General features: G+C 43.6%; 1 protein-coding gene and 2 long non-coding RNA genes across 4 annotated transcripts in view; 2 read left to right on the top strand and 1 right to left on the bottom strand.

Moving 5' to 3' along the window:
- Window positions 1–26,532, top strand: part of LHFPL6 (LHFPL tetraspan subfamily member 6) — a 246,405-nt gene that overhangs the window by 182,782 nt on the left and 37,091 nt on the right. The gene's annotated exons all lie outside the window — the stretch shown is intronic.
- Window positions 2,327–18,869, bottom strand: LOC144222138 (uncharacterized). Its single transcript, XR_013332309.1, has 2 exons — window positions 18,562–18,869; window positions 2,327–2,495 (listed from the first exon to the last, which is right to left on the bottom strand). It is a non-coding gene; the product is annotated as an uncharacterized LOC144222138 (long non-coding RNA).
- Window positions 14,954–17,931, top strand: LOC144222139 (uncharacterized). 2 transcript variants are annotated; one of them, XR_013332310.1, is made up of 3 exons: window positions 14,954–15,091; window positions 16,250–16,342; window positions 17,733–17,931. It is a non-coding gene; the product is annotated as an uncharacterized LOC144222139 (long non-coding RNA). The 2 variants fall into 2 exon arrangements; XR_013332311.1 differs by lacking the exon at window positions 14,954–15,091 and adding an exon at window positions 15,643–15,716.

Below are 26,532 nucleotides of genomic sequence, written 5' to 3'. Positions count from 1 at the left end.
ATTGTGGGACGATGCATTATTTATGAAAGCATTTTATTTGCCTGTAATGAGAACTGCAGAGTCTCTGGGTATTTATAATTGGTTATATGTAAGCAGTAATACTGGAAGATCCGTATAAGGATCAAATAAATTACACTTAATTAAAGTGATTATGTTAGGAGCTTTGTAACATTGTTTTTAATTTGAGGATGAAAAGTTATCTCCATTACTATGAATAATTTTCCTAGCCTTCTAGTCTGCTAACCTGTGGTAAGATTTCTGTCTACATCAGCGCAGTTTAGTTTAGGCTGTAGGTTAGACCACCAGCCATTTGTTGTAAATAAAACAGCAATTTCAATTTACATAACTGACTTACCAATAAGCTTACTGAAAAGTCAGCTATTTCTCAGCATCACTGAATATTTTATTCAACAGTTTTTGGCATTTCTAGGATTGCATATATATTGTTTTTTTTAATTATTTAATTTTTATTCATTTATTTATTTTTATTTGGGTAAAGTTGACACACATTGCGATGTTAGTTTCAGGTGTACAACATAGTGATTCAAGAACCTTGTACGTTATGTTGTATTCACCACAAGTGTGGCTGCCGTCTGTCACCACACAACACTTACGACAGGACTCTCAGCTATATTCCTTGTGCTGGACCGCATATCCTCGTGACTTGTTTATCCCATACTCAAAGCCTGTTTCTCCCCTCCCCTTCACCTGTTTTGCCCATCCCCCCCACCCCACTCCTCTCTGGCAACCATCCATTTGTTCTCTGTATTTATGGGTCTGTTTCTCCTTTTTGTTCGCTTGTTCATTTGTTTTCTTAGATTCCTCATGTAAGTGAAATCTTGCGATGTTTGTCTTTCTCTGTCTGACTTATTTCATTTAGCATAATACTTTCTATGTGCATCCATGTTGTTGCGAATGGCAAGATCTCATTCATTTTTATGACCAGGTAATATTTATGCGCACACACACCCCTCAAAGTTTCTTTATCCATTTGTCTATTGATGGATACTTGGGTTGCTTCCATATCTGAGCTTTTGTAAATATGCAATAAACACACGGCACATATATCTCTTCAAATTAGTGTTTTCATTTTCTTTGGTAAATACCCAACAGTGGAATTGCTGGGTCATACAGTATTTCTATTTTTATTTCTATTTTAAAGTTTTTTTTTATTTTGAGAGAGAGAAAGAGAGAGAGTGCAAGTGGAAGAGAGACAAATAGATAGGAAGAGAGAGAATCCCGAGCAGGCTCCGTGCTGTCAGCTCAGGGATCTGACATGGAGCTCCATCTCATGAAATGTGAGATCATGACCTAAGCCGAAATCAAGGGTTTGGTTGCTTAACTGACTGACCCACCCAGACACCCCTGGTATTTCTATTTTTGAATTTTGAGGAAACTCCATACTGTTTTTCACAGTGGCTGCACCCATTTATTTACAGTCCCCTTCAGTGCCCAAGGGCTCCTCTTTCTCCACATCCTTACCAACACTTGTTATTTCTTGTCTTTTTGATAGTAGCCATTCTGACAGGTGTGAGGTGGCATCTCATTGCGGTTTGGATTTGCATTTCCCTGATGATGAGCATCTTTTCATGTGTCTGCTCATGTACGTATATTGTAAATATATGTTATTTTTACTTAATTTTCACTGTGTTTTGAGGAGAGTTTGCAATAGCTGAGTATAAACATCTTGCTTCATATTATGGCAGGTGAAAAGATAAGTAGTTTTTGGCACCCACGTTCACCCTTGGTTATTATGCAGAAGGAAAGCACAGTCATGGACACTTTGTTCCAGACAGGACACCTGGCACCTTTCGTTAGATCTCAGAAGGGAAACACCCGTTTCTTTCCAAGAAACTCCAGTACTGCTTATCTGTCTCTAATAATTGATTTGATGGCTACTTAAATAAGCCAATTTTTGCAAGGTGGTTCTTTTTTTTTTTTAGAATTTTTTTTTATGGTTTTTTTTTTTATTTATTTCTAGGAGAGAGAGAGAGAGAGACAGCGTGAGCAGGGGAGGGTCAGAGAGAGAGGGAGTCACAGACTGAAACAGGCTCCAGGCTCTGAGCTGGCAATCAGCACAGAGCCCGACGCGGGGCTCGAACCCACGAACCGCGAGATCATGACCTAAGCGAAAGTCGGACGCTTAACCGACTAAGCCACCCAGGCGCCCCTGCAAGGTGGTTCTTGAAGAAAAAAATTGATATATTATAAGCCAATTTAATAATCACATGCAAAGTTATATGTTCTGTATATGTATGTATGTGAATGAATCAGTGAATATTAAGGTAAAACACCCTTTTAAACAAATATTTATTATGTAGAAAAGTGAGCTCATGACATTTATTTCCCACTTGCAGTTCAGATCTTTTATTCGATTGCAAGCAGATATTCTTTAAGGCTTTTTGGAGTCATTTTCCTTAGCGAAGTTTTGACGCCATGGCCTAATTCTTCCAGTTTTCAATTTTTGTTTGGCCCACGCTGCATTTGGCATTTACCTGGGGAGGATCAAGAAAAGTTAGTGAGGATGTTTGTAGCTCAAGGTCTGGAAAATGGAAAGCTTGCATGCTGGGGAGTAATGCCTTAGCCTACACCAAGGTTCATGCTGAGCTACGTGTAGATTTGGGGGCATTCAGGAGCTTGGTCCGGAAGAACCAGATTCCACTGCAGAAATTCTCAGGCAGAAGATCTGTTAGAGTAGTGGAGAGATGGGAAAGTCATTAACTACTTGGCCAGCACAGACATTTTTTTTTTAAGGGAAGGGATTCATAGAATCCAATGAGGAAAAAGTTTCTGTGGAACACAAATACTATGGAAACAGTGAAGGACATTAGCTTTAAGCTTAATGTGCATTGTGAAATTTTGTTACTAAAGGAAAATTAAAGAAACATATGACTTTACTCTGGAGATCTGGGCTACAAGACCACCCTGTTTGGAGGACATGGTCTTGAGATGCATGTTGGCCTAGTGAAGGTCAAAACCGAACTTCCGGGGCACCTGGGTGGCTCAGTTGGTTAAGCGTCCGACTTCAGCTCAGGTCATGATCTCACGGTTTGGGGCTTCGAGCCCCGCATCGGGCTCTGCACTCACAGCTAGCTCAGAGCCTGCAGCCTGCTTCAGATTCTGTGTCTCCCTCTCTCTCTGACCCTCCCCTGCTCATGCTGTCTCTCTCTCTCAAAAATAAATAAAATACTTAAAAAAAAAATTTTTTTAATAAAAAAAAACAAAAAACGAATTTCCTTGGCGTGTTGATGATGGTAGTGAGAAAACTTACCCAGAATCTCCTGCAGCCCCAGAGCTTACCTCTAGGCTAAAACCTGCAATTGTTTTCATAAGTAGTCTTAAAATTTTTTAAAAATTAAATATCCAGTGTTGAAGAGAATCACCCCACAGTATTCAGTGTTTTTGTGTAAAGGTATCTGAATGCATTTGGCATCTTAAGTGTTCAAGGATCTTCTTCACTGAGACCCATGATTAAATTAAATGTATGATGGGGGCCCTGGGTGATTCAGTCAGTTGAGCATCTGATTTTGGCTCAGGTCATGATCTCATGGCTTGTGGGTTCAAGCCCCTCTGCTGCCAGCTCAGAGCCTGCTTGGGATCCTCTGTCTCCCTCTCTCTCTGCCCTTCATCTCACTCATGCACACACTCTTCTCTCTCAAAAATAAATAAACATTTAAAAGAAATAGGTAATTGACTATTTTATTCAGACTTGTGCTATTCAGTTGAGATATTAAGAAGTTTATAAACAATATTACTAATAATAAAAACAATGATATACACAATATCATTTGATATAAGTTAAGATTCACCATGTTTAAGGTTTAATTTGTCACATTTATAATAACTGGCTATATATGTGGTTGAGTTGGTTTGTACTCAAATAATTCAAGAAATGAAGGAAATTAAACACTGTACATTTGTACATGTAGTTTAAAATGTTTGCGTTTGGCTAAATTAGTAAACAAGAGTAGTCGTTGATCAAAGATCCCTTGAGAGAAATTGTTAATAGTTAATACGTTTCTCAAGAGACTAAAAAGATGTTATGAACTGGATTTAGACACTTCAAGGAGTATTTTTTTTTTTTTAGAATAACTTCTAGGTTATTCTAGAATAACTAACTGTGCACAAAAACCACCCTGGGACAGGCTAAGTCACACACACTCCTACTGACCTGACACAGTTCTTCCTCAGACCGATTACTGTTTACTGGAAGGAAATGCACCCAATTGGATGACACCTTAGCTAACAATCTCAAGCCTTCACTGATAAAGAGTGTCTGCTGCCTTCCAAGACACAGGCCCAAGCCAGACCTGAGTGAAGCTGTGTGGAATGCCTTAGTATCACTTCCCATTCATTCTGAACTCTGGGGAGCTCGGTGACAGCGCAGAAAAATAAATTAATGTCAGTCACACACATGAGGCCTCTTCAATGAGGCCCCTTATAAAACTAGTTTGGACAAATTCTGTCTGTTGCTTTAATAGGATGAGCCCACCATTACCTCATATTTAGCTTCGAGAAAGGGCTGTTGGTGTCCCCAAGCAGCTTAGACTAATCTTCCATGTCCTTCACTAGTACTTTTACCACATGCCTTCTGTCATTCCAGAGCTCCCTAGAATTTATCTGTCCTCTCTCTCTGGTGTGGCTGGTGAATGTTACCTTAATTTGTAGCACCTGCTTATGTCATGATGCAAAAGGGCCTGAGAACTTCTTTTGGTCTGTTTGTTTATATGTAGGCTTATTGAAATTAGCAAGAACATTTATTGCCCGCTGTCTCCAATTTGGTTTGTGAAATTATCTATTCATGCCAGATGCAGGAATTGTGGTTTGTAGAGAAAGTCCCAAAAACGTTTACGTCGTCAGGGATTTGGGTGGAAGATAAGGATAAGAATGTGAGGAGAATAAATATTTTAAAGCACCCAAACAAATCTGTTTCTTCTAACACAGCTCTATAATTCATCGGGCTAATCATTTAAAAACCATCCCAAAGGCTTGATCAAAATTAGATAAAGATGACAATCAGTTTTCAAGATGGAGCTATTTCTTTCACATTTCATGAGTGAATCTAGTTTTCTGACTCACATAAACAAAAGGCTGCTGATTTAGGCAAATGCTGCATAATGTTCAGGAATACTTGCTGGGTAACAGAATTCAAACATCCAAGCAAAAGAAAGCAGAGTTGGGCTGGGTGGTGGCAGCCTGTGCTGTATGACATAACATTTGACTGTCGGTGCCCAAGTTCACTCACACAAGTCCAGGGGAGCAAACGTCCATGTATATGTGTTACTCATCACCTTGCACCCATGGTCTCTTTGTGTAAGCCCTTGTTTTTTATGACTCTGCCTTATTCAATTCTCCTGTGGTTCCATATGCATTAATCCTACTTCCAAATAGATTACAATTCCCTCCTTGTCACTCCGAAGTACTTGTTAGAAAACTGATAACATTTATCACTCAAATGTTTGGTTAGTTGGCTCATTTTTAATTGGGGGAAAATATTTCAATGAAGTGGTACATATTGAATTCATTGATTTATTCATTGTTGACAAACATATATTGAGCACTTGCTATGTGCCAGGTGTGGTCCTAGCTGCTTCAGATGCTGAGATTAGAAAACCAGTCAAGGCGGGGCGCCTGGGTGGCTTAGTCGGTTAAGCGTCCGACTTTCGCTTAGGTCATGATCTCGCGGTTCCTGGGTTCGAGCCCCGCGTCGGGCTCTGTGCTGACTGCCAGCTCGGAGCCTGGAGCCTGTTTCGGAGTCTGTGACTCCCTCCCTCTCTGACCCTCCCCTGCTCACACTGTCTCTCTCTCTCTCTCCTAGAAATAAATAAGACATTAAAAAAAAAATTTTTAGAAAACCAGTCAAGGCATTGGCCCTAATAGGGCGTCCAGTCAAGGAGGCAGATAGCACCAAGACAAAAATGGCACAACTAATTATAAAATAAGAGAATGCTGAGAAACCTCTAAGACACAGGAAACTAAATGATAGAGGAACCTAAATTTAGGTGAAGTGATTAGTGAAGTCTGTTCTAAGAAAAATAACATTGTGGGGCACCTGAGTGGCTCAGTCAGTTGAGTATCTGACTCTTGATTTCAGCTCAGGTCATCATCTCATGGTTTGTGGGATGGAGCCCCCCATTGAGCCCTGAGCCTGCTTGGGATTCTCTCTCTCCCTTTCTCTCTCCCACTCCCCTGCTTGTTCTCTCTCCCTCCCTCCCTCCCTCCCTCCCTCCAAATAAATAAACTTAAAAAGAAAAGAAAAAGAAAGCCAGTGGTTCCCAAATGACTGCTCAGTGGAATTACAGGGAATCTTTTAAAAATACTGATGCCTGGCCCCCACCTCCAGACATCCTAATATAATTTGTATGGGGCGTGATCCAGAGTGTGGGGCTGTTTAGAAGCTGTTTGTGTGATTCTAATGCACAGCAAAGTCTGGGAACCAGTGCTTTAAGCCGAGACCTACAGAGTATGTCAGAGTTGACCAGGTGAAGAATGGAGAGGGAACGTCATAGCCCCTCGAAGCAGGACGGATGGCACTTCGGGACTGAAGGAAGGCTATTTGCTGCATCAGAGTTTAAAAAAAAAAAAATGGTGCAGTTGCCCCCTGACTAAGCCAATCTGGCTATGCAGGACACTAAGGTTAATTTTGTTAGATCAGAGTAGTAACTAGGAAGTTCTATTCAGGTGAGAGAAAGCCACTGCCTTATCAGCTGACTACTACGTTATAAAACACGTAGATTTCAAACACAATTTTATCCCACATTTGTTTAATAAACAGCCTTTAGTAAAGCAGGCACAAAGCAGTTCGTATACTTTGTTCCTTAAACTCTACAGAGCCTCAGCTCTCTGCATTTCTAGGTGTGCTGACTTTACCGTGTAGGAAAAATATACTTGTGACAAAGAACAGCATTTACAAAGCAGGACTCCGAGCTTTCTGCTTGGCATCAGAAATCAGAAATTCTTCTAAACCAATGGCTGGGCACAGGTCCAACTAGGGATCAAGCCACAGACACCGTTCCTCCCAGAGGTACAGGAATCGGGTCTAAGGGATGCAAGAGCAGATCTGGCTGGTTTCTTGTACCTTCATGCAACAGCGGGAGTATGGCTAACTTATTTTTTCTCATGCATCTATTCTGAATATCTGAAATGTGACCTAACGAGATCCTCTTATTACATCCATCAGGCTAATTAATAAAACATTACTTTCACCAATAAAAACATACTGTTAATATTTATTTGGTATTGGCAAAGTTTCTACTCTTGATTGATACACAGGTAACGGAAGGGCTTATAGTAACTGCTTCTAGACCTGTGGCTCTTTCTGATCAGATAAATGTTATCTTTCACTCTGCCCCAGGCACTCTTCTTAGCATGTTAGCTAATGACTCCTGGGCATGAACATTTAAACCCACCAGTGATTATAATGAGGTAAGTTACAGGCTCTCTAACAAGGAAGTAATGGTCATCTCTAAGCCTGGAAAGATTGGAAAGGAGACAGGGATAAAACTTTTCTTGGATGAGAAAGCTGACACTGATTAACTTCCCTTCCTGCCTATTTCTTGAGCACAAGAGCTTATCTAGCGCAAGGACAGAAACTTGAAAATAAAGGAAGAAACTGAGAGCTGCTTGGATATTCCCTTTTCTAAACTGGCAAATGCCTTCATTGTCTGGCTCTGCGAATGGCTTGAATGGCCACTTGAGAAAAGCATTGCATCTCCCAGGTCTTACAATGTATTGACCCTTATTTTTCCTTATGTCTCAATAACTGGGGATTTAAATATTAGCCAGAAAACTCTTGAATGTCATTACCAAATTATCTTGGTATCTCCCTGCGTCATTGTACACCCCGCTGGGGGAATTCCTTCCAGGAGCCGTTGGCTCTTTTTCAGTAATGAGGTGCCATCTTTGATCAGGAGAAATCAAAGTGAGGATTTGAGTACCCCAGGACTCACAGCCCCAACCTCGGGCACACTGTGAGAGCCGCTTTCCCACAGTCGGTTCAAAAGACAAGGCAGGGATTTTGAATCTGTGTGTGATTTCTTTTTGATTCGGCTAGATGATGTAGTTTCAGCTGCTGGCTAGGCCTTTATGTTGCTCGCCGTAGTGAAGATATTTATGATGCCTTCTCCAATTCCAACCATTCTTCTGCTTTTGTTGCCAGAGGCTTCTTTTGCTTTTTCAGAGCAGATAATTTTTTTAGAGTCGCTTTTCATGACTCGGCATTTTCTAAGCGCTTTTGTATTACACAGAGCGCCTATGATCATGGCCTGTGTTGTCAATAGAAATAGAATGTGGGCCACGTGTGTCATTGAAAATTTCCTGGGAACTATATTTTAAAAAAACAAAAAGGAGCCTGTAATTAACTTTAATAATTTTTTTGTAATCTAATATATCTAAATATTGTCATTTCAACATGTAACTGATATAAAAATTATTAATGAGGTTTTTACCTTTTTGGTGATGAGTGTGTATTTTACACGGGTAGCCTACCTACCCGTGTAGATGTGGGTTTGGACGAGCCCCATAGTGGGTTTCACGTGCTCCATAGCCACACGTGGCTAGTGCCTGCCGTCCTGGACAGCGTTTACATATTATCACCAAGAAATCTGTTCTCTAAATATTCCATTTCCCACTCAACTTATCATTTGGATTGACTTTTTTTAAAAAAAACATACGCTCAGATCGTTTCCATTTTTCCCAATGGGTCTATGATCAGTGGCTCCTGTTTTGGGAACAACAGGGTGAAGGGGATTGGTGGGGCCGAGCTCATTGGCCTTACAGAGTTCACACATAAGCCTTTCCCCTCACACCCTAACCATTTTGGGTAACTGTTCACTGGAAGATAAAAGTGATGGAAATCAGACTGTTGGATCATGGCGGTAGAGTATCGGCAAATCAGGAGAAGTATGAGAACGATTTGGCAGTAGAGCTCATGATACTCTTGAGAAACCTAAATTTAAAACAAATTTTTTCAGAAGGAAAAGGCTATGCATGTGTATCTCCAAAAAGCTGACATTCTCATGCTGCTAATCCCTCTGCTGTAGCACCGGTCTAATAATGACAACTGGAAAGAACAGGTGCGAGTGGAGACCGCCCCTCACCGCGCACCATATCGAAGCTGATGGCACGAGACGGTGGGGTCATGCTCCCCTGTTGCCTCCCTATTCGTGTGATCGCAAAACTGATGAATTTCCCCTATGCAGTCAGGACAGCGAGGTCCTCCTTCAGTGTTACAGGACAGAAGTGGAGACAGAAGAGCACCCTGTACTCGTGTTTTTCTTGTTCGTGCAAGAGGGTTCACACAAATGGCTTTGGCGCTTGTGTGCACTTTTCTGAAAGTCTGAATAAGTGTTGTAAAACCTCCCATAATTAAGAGGACCTTAAGGGCTCTGTAACTGTGAGGCTTCGAATGCTCAGTGGGTCTGCTGTGATATTTGCAGTTTCACCCCACAGAGTGGGGAGGCCACATAGGCTCCATAAAGGAATCATCCAACTTAGCCTTCTATTCATTAATTATAGGATAGTGTGCTATGTATTTAAATTACCTCTTCCTATAATACTTCTGCCTTGTTTCTATCTCTGGTGGTTAAGCTTGAGGTAGGTAAGTCTGACACAAAATATTGGAAAGGAATGAGAGAAGTTTAGGATGAACACAACAGTAGAAGCTCACAGGCTTTTTGGTGCTAGGAAGATACAGAAGGGTATCTAGTGTGGGCCATGACTAGTGCCGGCCATCCTTATAATAGTCCTTCTGAAACAGCGCTGTCCAGGGCCACCCAGGTGGCTCAGTTGGTTAAGCATCTGACTCTTAGTTTCAGCTCAGGTCATGATCTCACCGTTCGTGGGTTCGAGCCCCGCATTGGGCTCTACACTGACAGTGCAGAGCCTGCTTGGGATTCTCTATCTCCCTTTTTCTCTCTGTCCCTCCCCCACTTGCTCGCTCTCTCTCTCCCTCTCAAAAATAAACGTTTTAAAAAAATGAAACAATGGTGTACAATAGAACTGTCTGCCAATAATGAAAATGTCTTATATCTGTGCAGTCCAGTATAGTTGCCACCAGCCATATGTGACAACTGAAGATGTGAAATGTGGCTAGTAGGGCTGAAGAGCTGGATTTCAATTTACATGTGATTGAACTCAGGCCAATTTTTATTTTTACAAGTTAGTACTCGCAGAAAATACCAACTGAAGCAAAAACTGTCCTGCAGAGGTGCACATTATTGCCATTCTAGTTATTAAACTTGACTGTTATTAATTCCACCTTGCTTTGGGTTTGCTTTCCTGGATCAGATTTTGTTTTATGTGTGTCTTTATTTTAACCCTGGAAATCAACATCCTCTGATCATGAGAGCCCCTCCAACCCCTTGGAATTTATCTTGCTCAAGATGCAAGAGGCAACATTAGGCAATATTAGACATAGTGTTTTGACTCTATGAATTCCTTTCTTTTCCACAGCTTGATCTTTATAAAATCCAGTCCTTTTAAGACTCCATGCCTTTCCCCTTCCGCAAACCAGAGTTAATAATTCCTGCCTTGCCTTCTCAATTCTGCTATCTTTGGCTACTACTCACCAAGATGTATCTACATAAAGGTTGTTGATAAGAGTTTAGAAAGAACTTATGTACCTCCCTTCTACTTGTGGCTCCTTCTTAATGACCGCTTTTTTCCTTCCAATAAATGCTAATCAATGAATCTTTCTTGCTCCTTTAGAACCTTCTGTTTTAGCATCCTTCTCCCCAAAGAGGCTAACCTCAGTTTTTCTTCTGAGTCTTTCAGACCATTTTGAGTAGAAATTAGTATCTCGGTACCACCTTAGACTGTGATCTGTATACTGTCTCAACCAGATGACTGTCAGTAGTATAGAAATGTGGTTAGTTACCGATTTTAATATAAGCAGCAGAATAAACCAGATTGAGTGTTACGCCATTTTGGCTTGCACACACTTGCACTGAAACTTCGAAAGCCTTTGGTTGGAATTTTTATAGCATCTGGGAAACGATAGGGTTTTTAAAACTTGAATTCTTGCCCTAATTATTGGCTCGATGAAAGACTTGCAGTTGTAGGGCGAGTTGGTGGCACGCATGTCACATGACTGTGGGAGGTGCTCTGCTCTAGTAGACGCTGGTGGGTCTTGGCTAAATGCCATCAGTCACGGCATTCCAGAAGGCAAGCTCATATCAACACAGCTTCCAGGTTGGTAGAAGGCAGCCCTTTCCTGAGTGGCCCCAAATATGGGCTAGGAAAGATTGAAGTGTCTTACTCCACCATGTACAGAAAAGCTTTAGCTCCCTAGCAAACTGAGAAATCTAGATATTAACGTTTCTCATTATGGTGAATTAAAGGTCGAGTCTCCAGGGCAAGTCCAGAGAACCCAACATTACATGGCACTCTAATTTTTCCTTTTTAATAACTTCTTTCTCCAGAGAGCTCAAAGAAATCCACTGATCTTTCCTGAGTCATTGCCTAAGATCCATGAAGGTGCTCAGGAGATAGAATTGCTTACTCAAGACACTCAGTAAGGAAATGGGCAAAGGAGCAACAGCCCTGTTTAAAGTAGGGGTTGGGGCTAAAGTGCTTTTCGTCTTCAGTTTCCTCGAGTGTTTCTCCTCCAGGTCTCTTAGCCATGGCTATCCTGGGAGGATGGAACACAACGTGAAACTGACCAGAAGAGTTGCAAAAGATATGTCCCCGTGAGGTGTCTGCAGAGATGCTGAGACCCGGCTGCCACCCCCAAACACTTGTCCTGGCATTCTAATGCCACCTGGCAAGGCTACTGCTACTCTCTCTCTCTCCCTCTCTCTGTCCACACACACACACACACACACACACACACACACTCATGCACACTGAGTCTCCTGAACTTCAAGATAATTCAGGAGCACAGGCTTTAAATAAATGGTAATTTCAGAATAGACTGGGTCTTTCTGAGAAGTCTCTCCCCCCGCCCAAAAATTAAGAGGTAGGAGTGGGGGGGACAGGGATCATTTTCTTCTACTAACCAGGAGCTGCCAGAAATAGGGTTCTATGGAAACGTGAACACAGCTTCAAAATAAAAGCCCATTTAGTGAGGAGATTCGACCATGCTGAACACAAGAATAAAGAGTTAAAAAAGAAGTGGCCAACCTTGAGTTGAACCAGAGACAAGGGGGAGATACGACCTTACTTTACCTTCTTCATGGATGGCTTGCAAAGATTAATTAAGTAAAACTCTGTACATTTCTTTAAGCCCTTTGGAGAGAAAAGCTATTTGCATATGAATTATGCTGACACCACATGTGTCTCATGTGCCATGCAGACATGGTGAACTGTGTCTGTAGTGTACGTGTGCTGCTATGTCCAGGCTCTAAAGATGGGCATCCCTGGCTGACCTTAGTTCTCTGACCCAGCAGTAAGGCAGAGACGTATGGTAAGGCAAGTGGCGTCTGAGTGCAGTCCCCTCCTTGAACTTTAGCCTTGTGCTTGGAGAAGCTGGAACCCTTGTGCATGTCTGTTTGGGGAGGCATTTCCTTAAGAGACATATGCTGTGGAGGTGGGGGTTCAGGGCCCGAGTCGGTTAGGAAACTGAGAAAAGAACTTTCTCCATTTTTTTAAATACCTTTCCTTTATCAACATGTTGCCTCAGAGGGTAAAATAATTAAAGAGTGAGAGGAGAAAATAGTTTTGACTGGGTACACTAGTTTCCCGGGCTGCTGTAAGAAAGGGTCATAGACAGTGTGGTTTAAAACAACAGAAAGTGATTCCTTTGCAGTTCTGGAAGCTGGAAGTCTGAAATCAAGGTATGGGCTGGGCTCCGCCTCCTCTGAAGGGTCTCTGCCCCTCTTTGCCTCCCCCTAGCTTCCCGTGGCCCCACGTGTTCCTGCCTCGTGGCAGCCTGACATCCCATGTCATCGTCACATGGCTGTCTTCCCTCTGTGACCAGGTGTCTTCTTCGAAGGACACCAGTCATGTTGGATGCAGGGGCCTGCTTTACTCCACAGTGATCTCATCTTACCTCATACATCTACAGCAACCGCATTTCCAAATAAGATCACATTCTGAGGGACTGGGAATTAGGACATATGTCACTGCGGGAGAGGGGACACAATTCAGCCCACAATACCAAGTTAGGGTAGTTTCCAAAAATACTGAGGAGCCGAACCTTTCCCTCATATAAAAGATCATATGGAAGCGCGGTATGAGAGGAGGAAAACCAGTGCCTCCCCGGGGAAGGAACAGTGGAGTCCAGGGCCTTTATCTCTCCACCCTTCCAGATCTCCTGGCCCCTTTCCCCGGCTCCTGTGCACGCTGTTTAGACACCACAGAGATCCCCCGAGGACTGTGAGGGGCACACACAGCACGGAAAGCTGTGGACCTAGATATTGCATTGGGGTCCCTTTTCAAGTAAAATCCCATTCCTGTAAAGCAGGCACATTTCCAGAGCATGCATTCTAAAAATAGTCTCTTTGCAAAGCTTGTTTTGTTTGAAAGCGGTTGCATTTCCTTTGTTTATTGATTTCACTATGAAGGAAATAGAATCTACTCGGAAAGCAAACCTCCCCCAGGATCACCTTAGTGTCGTCACCAGCAGTCACTCAAACAGAGTTGGCTGAAAAGCTTCATACAGGTCTGGGGGTGATTTTCTTTTCCCCTCAAGTTGAACAGCTGCATTAAAATCGTGGCGTGCAGTTCACCCTGCAGAATCTCACTCTCCCCTTTCCTAAAGATTGGGAAAGTAGGAACTCATCCTGGGAAGGACTGACACAGACTGATTCGCGGGGCCCCTGGGTGGCTCAGTCGGTTAAGCATCCGACATGATCTCAGGGCTCGTGAGTTCGAGCCCCGCATGGGGCTCTGTGCTGACAGCTCAGAGCCTTGACCTTGCTTCAGATTCTGTGTCTCCCTCTCTCTCTGCCCTTCTCCCGCTTGTGCTCTCTCTCAAAAATAAATAAATATTAAAAAAAAAAAAAAAGGAAGACTATTGGAAGCTNGCAGCTAGTCCCACCTCTGGGGGCGGGGGTGGGGTCGGGGGTCGGCGCACCAGGTCCACCAATAGAACCAATGACTCCCAGCCCAAGCTCAGGCCCAGGCTCCCACAGCATCCTGCCCCGGTGATGGAGCCCCTTGGGAACAGCTGCCCAGGATCCTGGGAAGCATGCAGACCCGCCTGTCAGGCGCTGGGAGGCTTCGGATCCCCTTGGCAAGGAGAAACACCGAGGTTTTCAGACGGCTAGATGCCGCCGAAGAGCAGGCTCTGGGAAAGCATGCACAACAGCCCCAGGGGAAAGTCCTAGTGTCACCGCCATAAAAGGCGGCTTTAAATGGTCTCAGCTGATTCATATTTTTAGAAAAGGGTTTCCACTCAGCCTGCCCGCCTACAGTCCTAGTGCCAGAACCAGCAGCGAAAGGGAGGTAAACACGGTGTCGTGACTTTCCTGCCTCTGCCTCCCTGGAATCCCCTGGCGGCGCAAATCAGGCGGGACAGACTTTGATGAGCACCTGCTCAGTTCCGCGAGGGAAGGCGGCATGTGTCCGAGGCTCGTCCTCCCTTCAGTTTCGGGGTGGGGGATAGCTCCCCTGCAGGAAGCCTGGTCTGAGCCATCTGTCACACCCCCGGGGACGGCCCTGAGGGCGGCGTGGCGGACAAGGCCGCGTTTGGGGCCCGCTGGGGAAGTCTGGTCTCCGTCGCAGGGGCGCGCTGGGTGCCTTCCGGCCTGTGGGGCCCCTGTGCCGGCCGCATCCGGTGCTTTCCTCGCTGTGCAGTAGTGTGGCATCGCCGAAAAGAGTTTGGGACACAGGGATGAGGACTGTCGTCGCATTTCTGATTCCTTTACTAACCGTGACTGCGAGCAGGTCCGCTTTTGGAGCGGCCGCCTCGACCCGTTCTTCTAACCGAGCGCCGCAGACCCGGAAGGGGGCGGGCTGGTGTGTGGTGCGCATGCGTGAGGGCCCAGGCGCCCTGGCACCGCGGATACCCTGCGCCATTTTGGAGACAGCATTTTTTATACAAAACAGTAAAAGTTATCTGTGGAGTAGGCCGGAAAATCCCTTGATAATTTATCAAGGGAAGAAGCCCTGTCTCAGAGGAGGACCGATTTAAGGCAGGAGCCCTGACTCCGTAAGGCATGAAGTTCTCTTCTTTAGAAATATTTTGATGGAAAAGTTTGAGAAGCGCTAGACTCGGTCGTCTTGATGGTCCTTTTTGTCTCTTACACTTGAGAGCTTAGTTCACGACCTTAAGGTCCCTTTGCCCACTAAGTAAAGGCCAGCTTCCTGGGCGCAGAATTAGTGACGACCTGCAGCGTCCCTGAGCCCGTCCCCACTGCTCGGGCACCGCCCTGCTCTCGCCCTGAGTCCCACCCAAGTCTGTGGTTCCCGCCTCAGACTTGCACTTGCCCATCTCCACGCCCTTTGCTTCACCTGGGATGACCACTTCCGCTTCTTAAAACCCCTCTCATGCCAGCCTAATTCATGGACGGAGATCAATAATGTTTTACTCTTCTCTCTCTCATATATATACACACGTATGTGTATGCATGTATATATATGGTATTTCTCTACCAAATTAATAATTATTATATCTCTTGCTTCAGTCCCTGGGTATATATACCTGATGTTCGGCGTCAAGTTCTTTATGTAGAATTCTTACTCAGGTAACTAGATCATCAGGCTAAGAATGGGAATTCCTGATTCTGTCTTCTGCAAGTTCTACTCTGAAAGATGCAGCTCTTACCCATTTGGGGGTTTGTTTCTACATTGGTTTTATGAAGCCTCTTTGGAGAATCTATTTGAAAAAGATACAAACTATTTCATTATGACTGCTTAAGATAATATTTTAAATATTCAGTGTTTTTTCCACTGAGAAATACTTTGTAATTATGTTTCAATTTGTGTTTTTTAATTATTTTGCATTTTTTAACATTTTGCACATAATATTTTGCAGAAAGACACTTAAAGACAGAACTTTAAAAATAGAATTAAGTTTAAAAAAACACTATTGAATTGACTGGAAACAAACTTTCAAATACTTTCCAAACTTGTTTTGGAACTGATCAGTAAATCACAGATGGAAAAGTAGAAAGTTTCAGTTATCCTTGACATTTCAGAGGGAAAGAAAACAGAAAAGGAAAATCATTATAGCTGTCTCAAAGAAATTGCTTCCAAATTGTTGTCTGTCAGCTATTCCAGATGGCTTTACTGTTTTTTTGGTGGAATTGATGGTATTCTAAAAAGACCTCAGGAAAATAAATGAGGTTTTTCTTTTCTGATCTCCCAGAAGGTAGAAGGAAAAAATCTCTGTAAAGAAATGTCTGTCTTAAGTCTGTTTGCCACCTGTACCACCTCCATGGCACCCATCAGAGATTTGATGGTATGTTCATACTCTCTAAATTTTTTAGTGGTGAACAAGGTGCTTTAATAAGTATATAAGTAGTGAAAATAACGTATATACTAAGCAGGAAAATTAGTAAAAGCCTTTTATAAATGTCTTATAGTCTAGTAAAAAAATATGTGCATATTGATGTGTATATATTATACTCAAATAATAATATTGGCTACATGTGGAATTATATATGGCTGTGTATATGTGTACATATGCTTATGTATGTTTGCATATATATGCATATATAGATACAGTAATCCATACAGCAACCTATATATGGATTTTATTCCTATTTTACTGATGAGGAAACATGTCCAAGAGATGGGCAAGAGAGTTATCCAGGACCCCAAAGCCAGAGGGGCGAGTGGTCATATGCCAAGGCTGTGCGCTGAATCACCCCACACCCCTGCAGCAGTGTTTGTGGAATGTGTGTGGCGCCTGGATCTCCCTGTGGCATCAAAACCAGTTGGAAAGACCTAGATTCAAGTCTCGCCTCTGCTCTGATAGTTTGTCAAGACAAAAAATGCGACAACGTCAGGCTTTCATTTTTTTGTTAGGAAGCTAGCAAGTCATGTCTGCTACTAGAATATCTAGAAGTTAAAGAGAAAGCGCCATCTCACTGCATTATAGCCTTGTTTTCATTATGACATAGGATTTCCACTCCGTGTTCCCTCCATTACATTTTCAAATACCCTTTGAATTTGCTTGAGCTTCGAACCTTCAAGTGACTCACTGGCAGGTTGTAAATTGCACGGAGGGCTTGTCCCTCTCAGTTTGTAGAAAGTCGTTCACTGACTACTCATTTCATCTCGGTAGATTTTACTACGACTTAAAAATATGCCTGGCATCCGACTTTAGGGTTGTCATGGGGCCTCCAATTGAAGTACTTAAGGACCTTAAAAATAAATAGGAAGATAAATCCTTCTTATCCTGACACTTTTTTCCTAAGTCAACTAGAAAGAAATGAACAGAGTTTGGAAGCATGGAATTGGTCTGTTTGTGGGCACTTGATGTACTGGTGAAGGGCGCTAGTAAGGAGAGAGGTTTTACTCTGCCTCCTCAGTGCTATTATGTCAGAATGAAGCAGGATCCTCAAATCCCCTTCCTGGGGAGCTGAGGTAAAAGCCCCAGGGAGCTCAACACTCCTTTGGAAGGTTCTTCTACCTGAGTTCTCCACTGTCTCGGGTAATTTTATGATATTATGATGTCAGCATTTGGGAGGGTGAGATTTTCCTCCACATACATGGTCCTTTCTCTGTGGGCTTATGCTGAGTGACCCTGTCATGTGTGAAACTGCCCAACCACCATCTACTGGAGCAGCTACCGTGCCCTGGGCAGCTGGCGTGCTCTACTCAGGTCATCGTGCCATCCCTGACAGGTACAGGGGGCTCTATCCACGCTGGCCACGAGGAGACCCTGACGCTCAAAGTCAGCAACCTGTCCGAAGCCACCACCAACCAGCGCCAAGTCTGGTCCACACCCGACGGCATCTGGCTCCCAGCCTCCTCCCAGCCATTCCTCTACAGCAGGCTTCCAAGTCAGGACCCCATTTGAGTGAAAATCTAGCCATGTCCCTTCTTCAGACTCTGGATTTTCATAATAATTAAAAATATATTAATATTGGGTGCCTGGCTGGCTCAGTTGGTTAGGCGTCTTACTCTTGGTTGGGGCTCAGGTCTTGATCTCACAGTTTATGGGTTCGAGCCTTACATTGGGCTCCATGCTGACAGTGTGGAGCCTGCCTGGGATTCTTTCTCTCTCCCTCTCTCTCTGTCCCTCCCCTGCTCATGCTCTGTCTCTCAAATAAACATTTTTTAGGGGCGCCTGGGTGGCTCAGTTGTTAGGTGTCTGACTTTGCCTCAGGTCATGATCTCACAGTTTGTGGGTTCGAGCCCCGCATTGAGCTCTGTGCTGACAGCTCAGAGCCTCTTTCGGATCCTGTGTCTCCCTCTCTCTCTGCCCCTCCTGTGCTCATGCTCTGTCTCTCTCTGTCTCAAAAATAAAATAAATTTAAAAAAAAAAAACTTTTTTAAAAACCCTTAATATATTAATATTTCTTACAGCCATATGAAAAGACTCATTCTCTACTGCCCTTCTCCTGCCTCCCCGCCTTTCAAGGGAACATGGTTACTCACATCCCACTAGCTCCTCAGACATGCAACCCTGTCCCCAGCCCCCAGACCCAGACGTCCGCTGCGGTTCCTCACGTGATCCGCATGGAACTCGGGCAGCTTGATCCCACCGCTGTCTCCATTCAAATAAGACACACCCGCAGGTCCGTTCCAGTTCTTGCAGGAGACAGTGTGCCGTGGGAGCCTCTTCCCCGGCCAACTCTGCGCTGCTGGGCCCTCAGGCCCGTCACCGGTGAGGCCGGTGTCAGCTCACCCAGGGCCCCTGGGAGGATGACACAGGGAGCGCATGGGGGCATCCGTGCTATTTCTCACATGCAGAGCACATCACTTACAGGCCTGAGGGAGAGGGAACGGGGAGTTAGTGTATCAGCAGGAATCAAAGCAGAGACCTCTAGGTATGTCAGGGGAAGGGTCGGAGGTGGACGGGCATGGCCGTCTAGTTTATGATGCGATGCTGTGATGTGTTACCTGGGAGACTTTGGACACATGCACCATCTGCCCCACAATCCCAGAAGTCCCACAAGCCTGTCGCACAAAACAATGCATCCTGGTGGCGGTGCGCTTTGTTTCCATAGAGCCACTGTTGTGGAAATAGTTACAGATGCTCAGAGTATTGCCTTCCCCTTCTCTTTCTGCCTTATTTCATAAGAGGGGATCTACTTTTAAATGCCCTGCACTGTGCTGGGACATTTTATCTCATGCTCCGGCAACTTTTATAAAGAGGCACCATCTTATCGATGAAACTCTTGGGGTTCAGGTTTAAGAGGCTTACTCAGCCAGTGACTAGTAAGTAGAAGATGTAATATCCGAATACAGGTCTGACTCCAAAGCCTTTGTCCCTAACAGTTTACCACCTGAATATTTATCTGACAGTAGTAACCACAGTTTGCCAACATGAAAGTGACCAGAGTCTGGTTTGACATTAACATTGCATTTTCAAAGCAGAAACAAGATAGGTTACCATTGCAGTGCAAGTTTATGTACAGATGAGTTCTTTGTTGTTGGTTGGTGGACAGAATATTGTTGGGGTCTAGTCCATTGCTCTCAAGACACTTTCATGTTGAAATATGAGGATTACGTTCTTACTTTTTTTCTCTGGTGGAGGGAATCAGGCATGATTCAGTTTGTACAAAACAGCAGTGATCCTTTGGAAAAAATATGTCTGCTGAAAACTCTGAGCTGAGTGGCTGGCTGGAATGAGCCGGACTTCTTATGTTGTTGTCATTCTGGGCTTTGTGAAATGTCCTGTAAAGTTCTGATAGGTATTTCTGGGTCAAACCGGTGAAGCAAGCCAGTCCTGTTTTAGGTCGTAGGGTGGTTATTTGAGAAATGTGAAAAGCTGAGAGGTATCAATTGCTCTAGATTTGTATATAAATTAATTCCAGGTTGACGGATCCTAATGTAGTAGCAGCAGGTCATAAGGATGTAGCGTTTGTCGGCTATGGCTTTTGAGTCAAACTTTAGTGTCTGCCTCCTAGCTCTGCGCAGGCCATGGGCCAAGGGAAGTAAATGGCGAGAGTATGAATAATGAAAGATCGCCATATGTTTCAGTGCTTGAAAGCTTTGGTGGCACGCCTCTCCTCCCTACCCCACCCCCCAAAACAGATGGATCAATGGATCAATAGAAGGATAGAAAATGGGTAGATAGGTAAGAGAGCACACTTTAAGACCTCTTAATCATGGAATCTGGATTGTGGGTGTATGAGTATTCACTGAACAATTTTTCCAACTTCTCTTAAGTCTGATCATTTCCATAATAGTGTTGGAGGAGAAAGAAAGAATAGAATTATTCTTAGTTAGAGAGATGCAGTTGGTTTCAGAAAATATATTTGCTATAACAGCATGAGCAAGCAGTGAGGCAAAAACCCTCTGCTTTAGATTAAATAGTGTTTTTATTTGTTTGATGAGCACCTATAGCTGCCAGGGAAGCATCTGAAATTGGAAGCTACCATAGAATGAACTGTTTGCAATTCTCAGGCAGCAGGTCCAGTGGTACAACATCATTACTAATATTGATATATAACTACCATTTCCTGAGCTCTTATCTAATGCCAGACACTGAACTGGCCACTTTTATTAAGCCATTTATTCTTAAGTAATCTCTATGCCCAATGCAGAGCTCGAACTTACAACCCTGAGATCAAGAGTCACGTGCTCTACCAGCTGAGCCAGCCACGAGCCCCTTAAGCCACTTATTTCCAATAAAAAATGCCAGAGATATGGGTACCGTTAGGTCTGTTACCCAGATGAAAATCTGAGCTCAGAATTCAAAAGCTTACTGCTGAAGGTCACATATCACATAGGTGGTATCAGGATTTGCACCTGACATGATAGACATCAAAGCCTGCGCTATTTCCTCTTGACCCTCAGTGTCCACAGTGTGGGCCTATACAGCCATGTCTGTCTTACCAGAAGTTGCTTAGAATCACAGGACGTCTGGCCCAGAGCTAGAGAACCAGAATCTACATTTTTAACAAGCCATCAGCTGTTTCGGCTGCAGGTCAGTCTGAGAAGCACTGTTCTGAGACACACTGCTCTGGAAATGGGGGACCGTGTCTTTATTCTGCTCGTGAAGCTGTAACACCGCGAAACACGAGAGGCAGTGAAAATTCGCATTTTTGTCTGTTTGTTTCAGAGCTGTAGCTGCAGCACTGAGCATTATTAGCTCCTTTCCTAGCAATGTCAGAGTGAAGACTGTGAACCAAAGCATAGACACAGGAGTCAGGTACCCCGAGTTTGCAACCAGAGTTTGTGGCCCTGCCTCAGGTTATCTCCTTGATGCAGCTCGGACCTCCCCCGCTGTCTGTGACTCCATTTTCCTTCATCTACCGGGTGGGGACACCAGTTCTGGCTCTACCTTCCTCACAGAATGGCCAAAAGTGCCTTTCAAAGTCAAATGCAACAAAAACCGAAACAAAATGGAACAGATGAAAATATTATTAGCCTTGCAGTGGCGTATGGATTCTTTGCCTGAAGGTGAGGGTCATCGGGCCATGGCTGTTTTATTTGTTCTTGCGGAGGTTTCCGTGGCTGAGAGGACTTCTGGGGCAAGTGATCATTCCTCACCAGGCCAGCGTGTCCTTGCTGGAACCCTCCCTGCGCTCCATCCCAGAAGAGGACCTTCCATGACAACAGAGGACTCGATTGCAGGCGATGGTGTACAAACACACATTGGCTTAAACCAAATTCCCCAGCCTCCTCCACATGCTGCAAGAATTGAAAGCCTAACAGCTGAGACCATTCATTGGACTCTTCCCATGAGCTACCGTGCCCACCTCTTTGTATCCACTCTCTCATTTAATCTTTGCAACAACTCCAAAGCATAGAGATTTTCCCAGTTTACAGATAAGGAAAACTGAGACCTAAAGACATGAAATAGTGGAACTGGATTTTCTTAACTCCTAGGGTTGAAAAGATGTTTGCTTTTAGTCTGGCGTAATTTACCAGGAAACTGTCACATAGACATGGCAAAATGTCTGAAGTTTCATTGTTTGAAATGACTTTTTTTTTTCCTACCAATGATTGCCTGGGACTCTAGAAAGAGCAGAGATGACAAGTCACTCATGGCTGAAATTAGCTTGTGAAGTTTTTGCTCTGGATGAAAAAATAGGTATTCTGATGTATGCCTTTTGTGTCTTGTGACCCATGAACTGGAAGAGAGGAAATAATAATCCAGGAGCCATTTTGGAAAGCATTTTAAGAAAACCTAAAATACGTTCTCTACTGAAGGATGTTTTCAGCAAAGAAACAGCCTTCTTGTCATTTGTAAAAAGAGTTTTGATAGTTCAGAAATGATCATATTTCTATTTTGTATTTTAGCATTAAGATAGGGTATAGTCTTCCTTGGCTAACCTTCTGATGGTGAGGAGTGTAGTTTTTTTCTTTATGCCTCAGTGGCCCTTTGTGGACAGAGTGCTTTGGGTGCTTGAGCTCGCATCCAGGTTCTGCCTCACTGGCGCTCAGGGAAGGGAGAATCTTTAGCGCTCTCAAAAGCCCTTGCCTTCAGTTACAGGCAATAGGAGAGTCAATCCTGGAGAAATGATGACTTGCAACCCCTCTTGATCTTCTGCCCCATTCTTCCTTTTCTGCTTACATGCAGGGTTCACACATATGTGGAAATTGGAAGGTGAGACCAGAGCTGAGACCCTGAACACTTGGGGATTTGGGACACATTCGAAGGTGGAGTTTAGCAATATTGGCTTAGAGTTCAGACAGGCCTGGACGCAAGTCTCTGCCTGCATCTACCATTTAGTAGTTTTGTGAGCATGATTCTGCTTCTCTAAGCCTCAGTTTCCTCTTTTACTAAATGAAGGCAATGATATATTTTATATTATCTATTCTATAAGTATTATGTAATTATGCTATGGCTTTTATAAATACTAAATAAATAAATCACTGCTATTTAATATTTTACAAATACCATGAACCAGTGAGACAAATGTAAGTAAATATCTGGTAAAGTTTCTGGCTCTCCAGGAGATGTAATACTTATGAATACCTACAACAAGGTAGTAAGCCCCAAAGAAATGGTACAGAGTACATCCCAGCAGGAGCTCACAGGAGGGGGTAAAGCCTGCAGCTCGCTGTTGGGGCAGCCAGGGCAGGCTGCATGTTGAGGCTTATAGACCTTAACAGCTAGTGTTTTCATGGCGGAGCCTGAGCATAAAATAAAGACTGAGAGTATTTCAGTCAAAGAGAAGGAATTCAGCTTTCAGAAGAGATAATTCAAGACATATTGAAAGAACTGAGAGTCCCCAGTGAGAAATGCCCTTTGGGACTGGTCAGAGCACCTGAGCTACTTAATGAGACCACCTTGACGTGGCCCTGTACCAGCTGCACAGTTCAGTGCTGGCACAGCTTTCATTGATTTGAAACACAAGAAATACGAACTTGCAGGTGAAAAGTCTTACCTAGTAAAATATGATGTTGGTGAAATCCGACACGGCTGTAGCTGAACTCAGGTAGCAGGTGGCAAGTGAGTGACCTTGGAGTGGCCTTATGTCCAAGCACTGGGATCATGATAGGTGGAAAAGAGCCCTGGACTAGGACCCAGGAGCCCAGGGATTGCCCTGGACAAGCCTCTGACATCCTCAATACCTGTTTCCACAAAGCACTTTGAAAGGGGGTGTGGTTTATAAGCCTGCCCAAGCCTCCTTCTTCTAGAATATCCAAGTGCAGTTGACCCTTGGATAACGCAGGTTTGAACTGATTGGGCCCATTTATACACGGGTTTTTTTCAGTAAATATAGTAAGTACTGTAAATGTATTTTCTCTTCCTTTTGATTTTCTTAATAATACTTTTTCTCTAGCTTAGACTGTAAGAATACAGTTTGTAATCCATATGACATACAAGATTTGGATTAATCAACTTTATGTTATCGGTAAGGCTTCTGGTCAATGGTAGACTATTAGTGGTTAAGTTTTGGGGAAATCAAATGTTATAGACAGAGTTTAGACTACACAAGGGTTCAGTGCCCCTAACCTCTGCACTGTGCAAGGGTCAACTGTGTTTCCTCCTTACGGTGCTTTCAGGGCCTGAAGAATTATAATACTGCCCCTTGCTCTTATTTCCTCGCCACCAGTGGAGTTATTTTGTTGTTACATTTTGTAAAGGGACTGTTATCTACGGGTGAGAATGGACGAGTATTGTGTACATAAATTAGCATATGGAGACTTGGAAATGTGCCAACGTCATCCAAAGAGAAGTCCAGAAAACAGACGACAAGACCTAGCAGCTTACATGAGAAGAGTAAAGAACAATTTCCCTCTGTGCTTGCCACAGAAAGGAAGATAAAGGAACTGGAGGCTGGATAGAAGTATCCAAAAAAACATAAAAGATGAAATGATGGGAAACGTTGGCGAGACCACGGAAAGGGCAATAAGTGGAAAAAGTCACGGTATAAAAAAAAATAATAAACTGTGGAGAAAGAATGGAGCAATAGTCATGGAAAAAAGTGAGATCACATAAAAACTTTCAGAAGCGCCTGGAAAAAATAAGCCTTTATGAGTCTAACATGAGGACTCTATTCTTACCACCTGTGGAGAGTAATTGGCATTGGCTGACTGGAGGTTTGTTTTGCCTTCTTGGCAGGAGCCGAATTGTTATGTTAATATTCCCCTGGCTAAGTGTTTAAGTACCAACTTTGAATAGAAAGAGTTTTGCAGAAGGGAAAATTCCCAGCATCTGGTTCTTACTTACTTTGACCACTGAGCTCTTTACAAACTTCAGACTTCACACTTGAATTCTAAGAAATAATTAGTATCATGGCAGACATTTCCAGCAATGTGTGAAAATGAATAGGGTTTCCACTGGAGACGCTCCCAAAGGTGTTTTATGAGCAGGCAGAGTGAATGCAAGCTAAGAGTTAGGTACAAGAGTCCATTTTGGGATAAAGACAGATCTCTTTTATAAAACACAGCGTCGCTGCCCAGCTCCTGAGTGCCTCTTTGCATTTATCTGTACTGTCTCTTCTCCAGGAACAGCGGCTTCTCCTTAGAGGTCATTCCACCAACCTGGTTCTTTAACTATTAATCGTCTTGAACCGGGTGAGACCCCAACCCTAGGGAATTCAAGTTGGCATGGCCTAATAGTCAATGCATTCTTCAACTGGCTTTTTTTTTTTTTTTTTCATTTTAAGAATTACTGAGCCATTTCTTGAATTATTATTTTCATTCTCCTCACGAAGCAACATCTCTCTAAATTTCCACGACCTCCTACCAACTGACCGTCTTCATGGTCTGTTGTCCCCCCATCGCTGATTTCAGCAAGGTGCCAGGTCCAAACTAAAGATTGAGCTAATTTACACGAATTTGTGATTTACCCATGACCCCTTAAAAGTTACAAAGCCTTCCGGATTGCAAAAATAAATTGCCGCTTAATTGCAACTGAGCCTATAGCTGCAAATGATCTCAGACCTCCTCTGGCCACCCCACCTCTGTTAACCACCTTCCTCAGATTGTGGCCTTGCTCCACTGTGTCTTTCCTCACTTTCACTCCTACAGACACACATTTCCAAAAAATGTGATAATGTGACTATTTTTTCATGATTTCTTTGATGGCAGTGACAAAGGAATTTGGTTAAAATGGCATATAATTAAGCCCTTGAAGTTTATAAACCACTAGATTTATCATTCCAGTAAAGAAAATCCATGTAAAGTGTATAAAAGTTTGTGAGCCAGAGAATCTAATTGAGCCATTTGCTCCCCAGGAGTAAATTAGGCAACTAGAGCTATTAAAACCTATTAAGTCACTCAGATATCATTTTGGGCGACCACCTCAAGTTCCAGAATATTCTCTGAGCCCCATTTCAGAAGACAGAATAACAACTAAGAGGTTTAAAATTTGGGGATTTTCGAACTACACTTTCATGAAACGTTGATTTCTCCAACATGGTCTGAGGTTTAACACGGCTAAAACTGAAGAATGGCAGATTTCTTCCATTAAAAAAGGTGTTCTCAGGAGCATGTCCGAGATCGTAGTGGAGGAAGACCCTGAACTCACTTCCTCCCACAAGGACACAGAAGCTACACCTACATATGGAGCAGTTCCCCCTAAGGAACTGGAGGCTGATCAGGCAGCTTCTGCACAACAAATGTTCGGCCACATATAGAAGAGCAGGAGAGCCAGAGACACTGCAGTGACAGAAACCCTACGCCTGATTCCCTGACCTGCAGTAAGGAGAGATATCACTGAGGGGCCCACAAGCACGCTTTTCCACCTAGAGGCACAGCAAAAACTAGCGTTTTAAAGGGCAACCAGACAATAAGTAAAGGAGATCCATTTACTAACCTTATAGTTTCCACCAAACAGGTGAAGAACTGCTAGAACTCTCTCTGGGGTTGGAGGACCAGCGAGCATCATTTCTTACATCCCCTCCTTCACCTAACAGTGTGGGCAGAAGCAGGGTCCAGGCACTCGGGCTGGTCTGCTAGTCTGTCATGCAATGGGCCCCTGGCTCATATCAGCCCCAGTCATTCCCCCAAGGTGGCACTGGTGTCAAATGCCACAGGCCCTAGTCCCATTCCTGCCCCAGCCTCAGCCATCCA

The sequence above is a fragment of the Crocuta crocuta genome, unplaced genomic scaffold (assembly GCF_008692635.1).
Source record: "Crocuta crocuta isolate KB4526 unplaced genomic scaffold, BGI_CrCroc_1.0 scaffold190, whole genome shotgun sequence".
Taxonomy (NCBI): Eukaryota; Metazoa; Chordata; class Mammalia; order Carnivora; family Hyaenidae; genus Crocuta; species Crocuta crocuta.
This window is presented reverse-complemented; position numbering and strand designations above follow the sequence as displayed.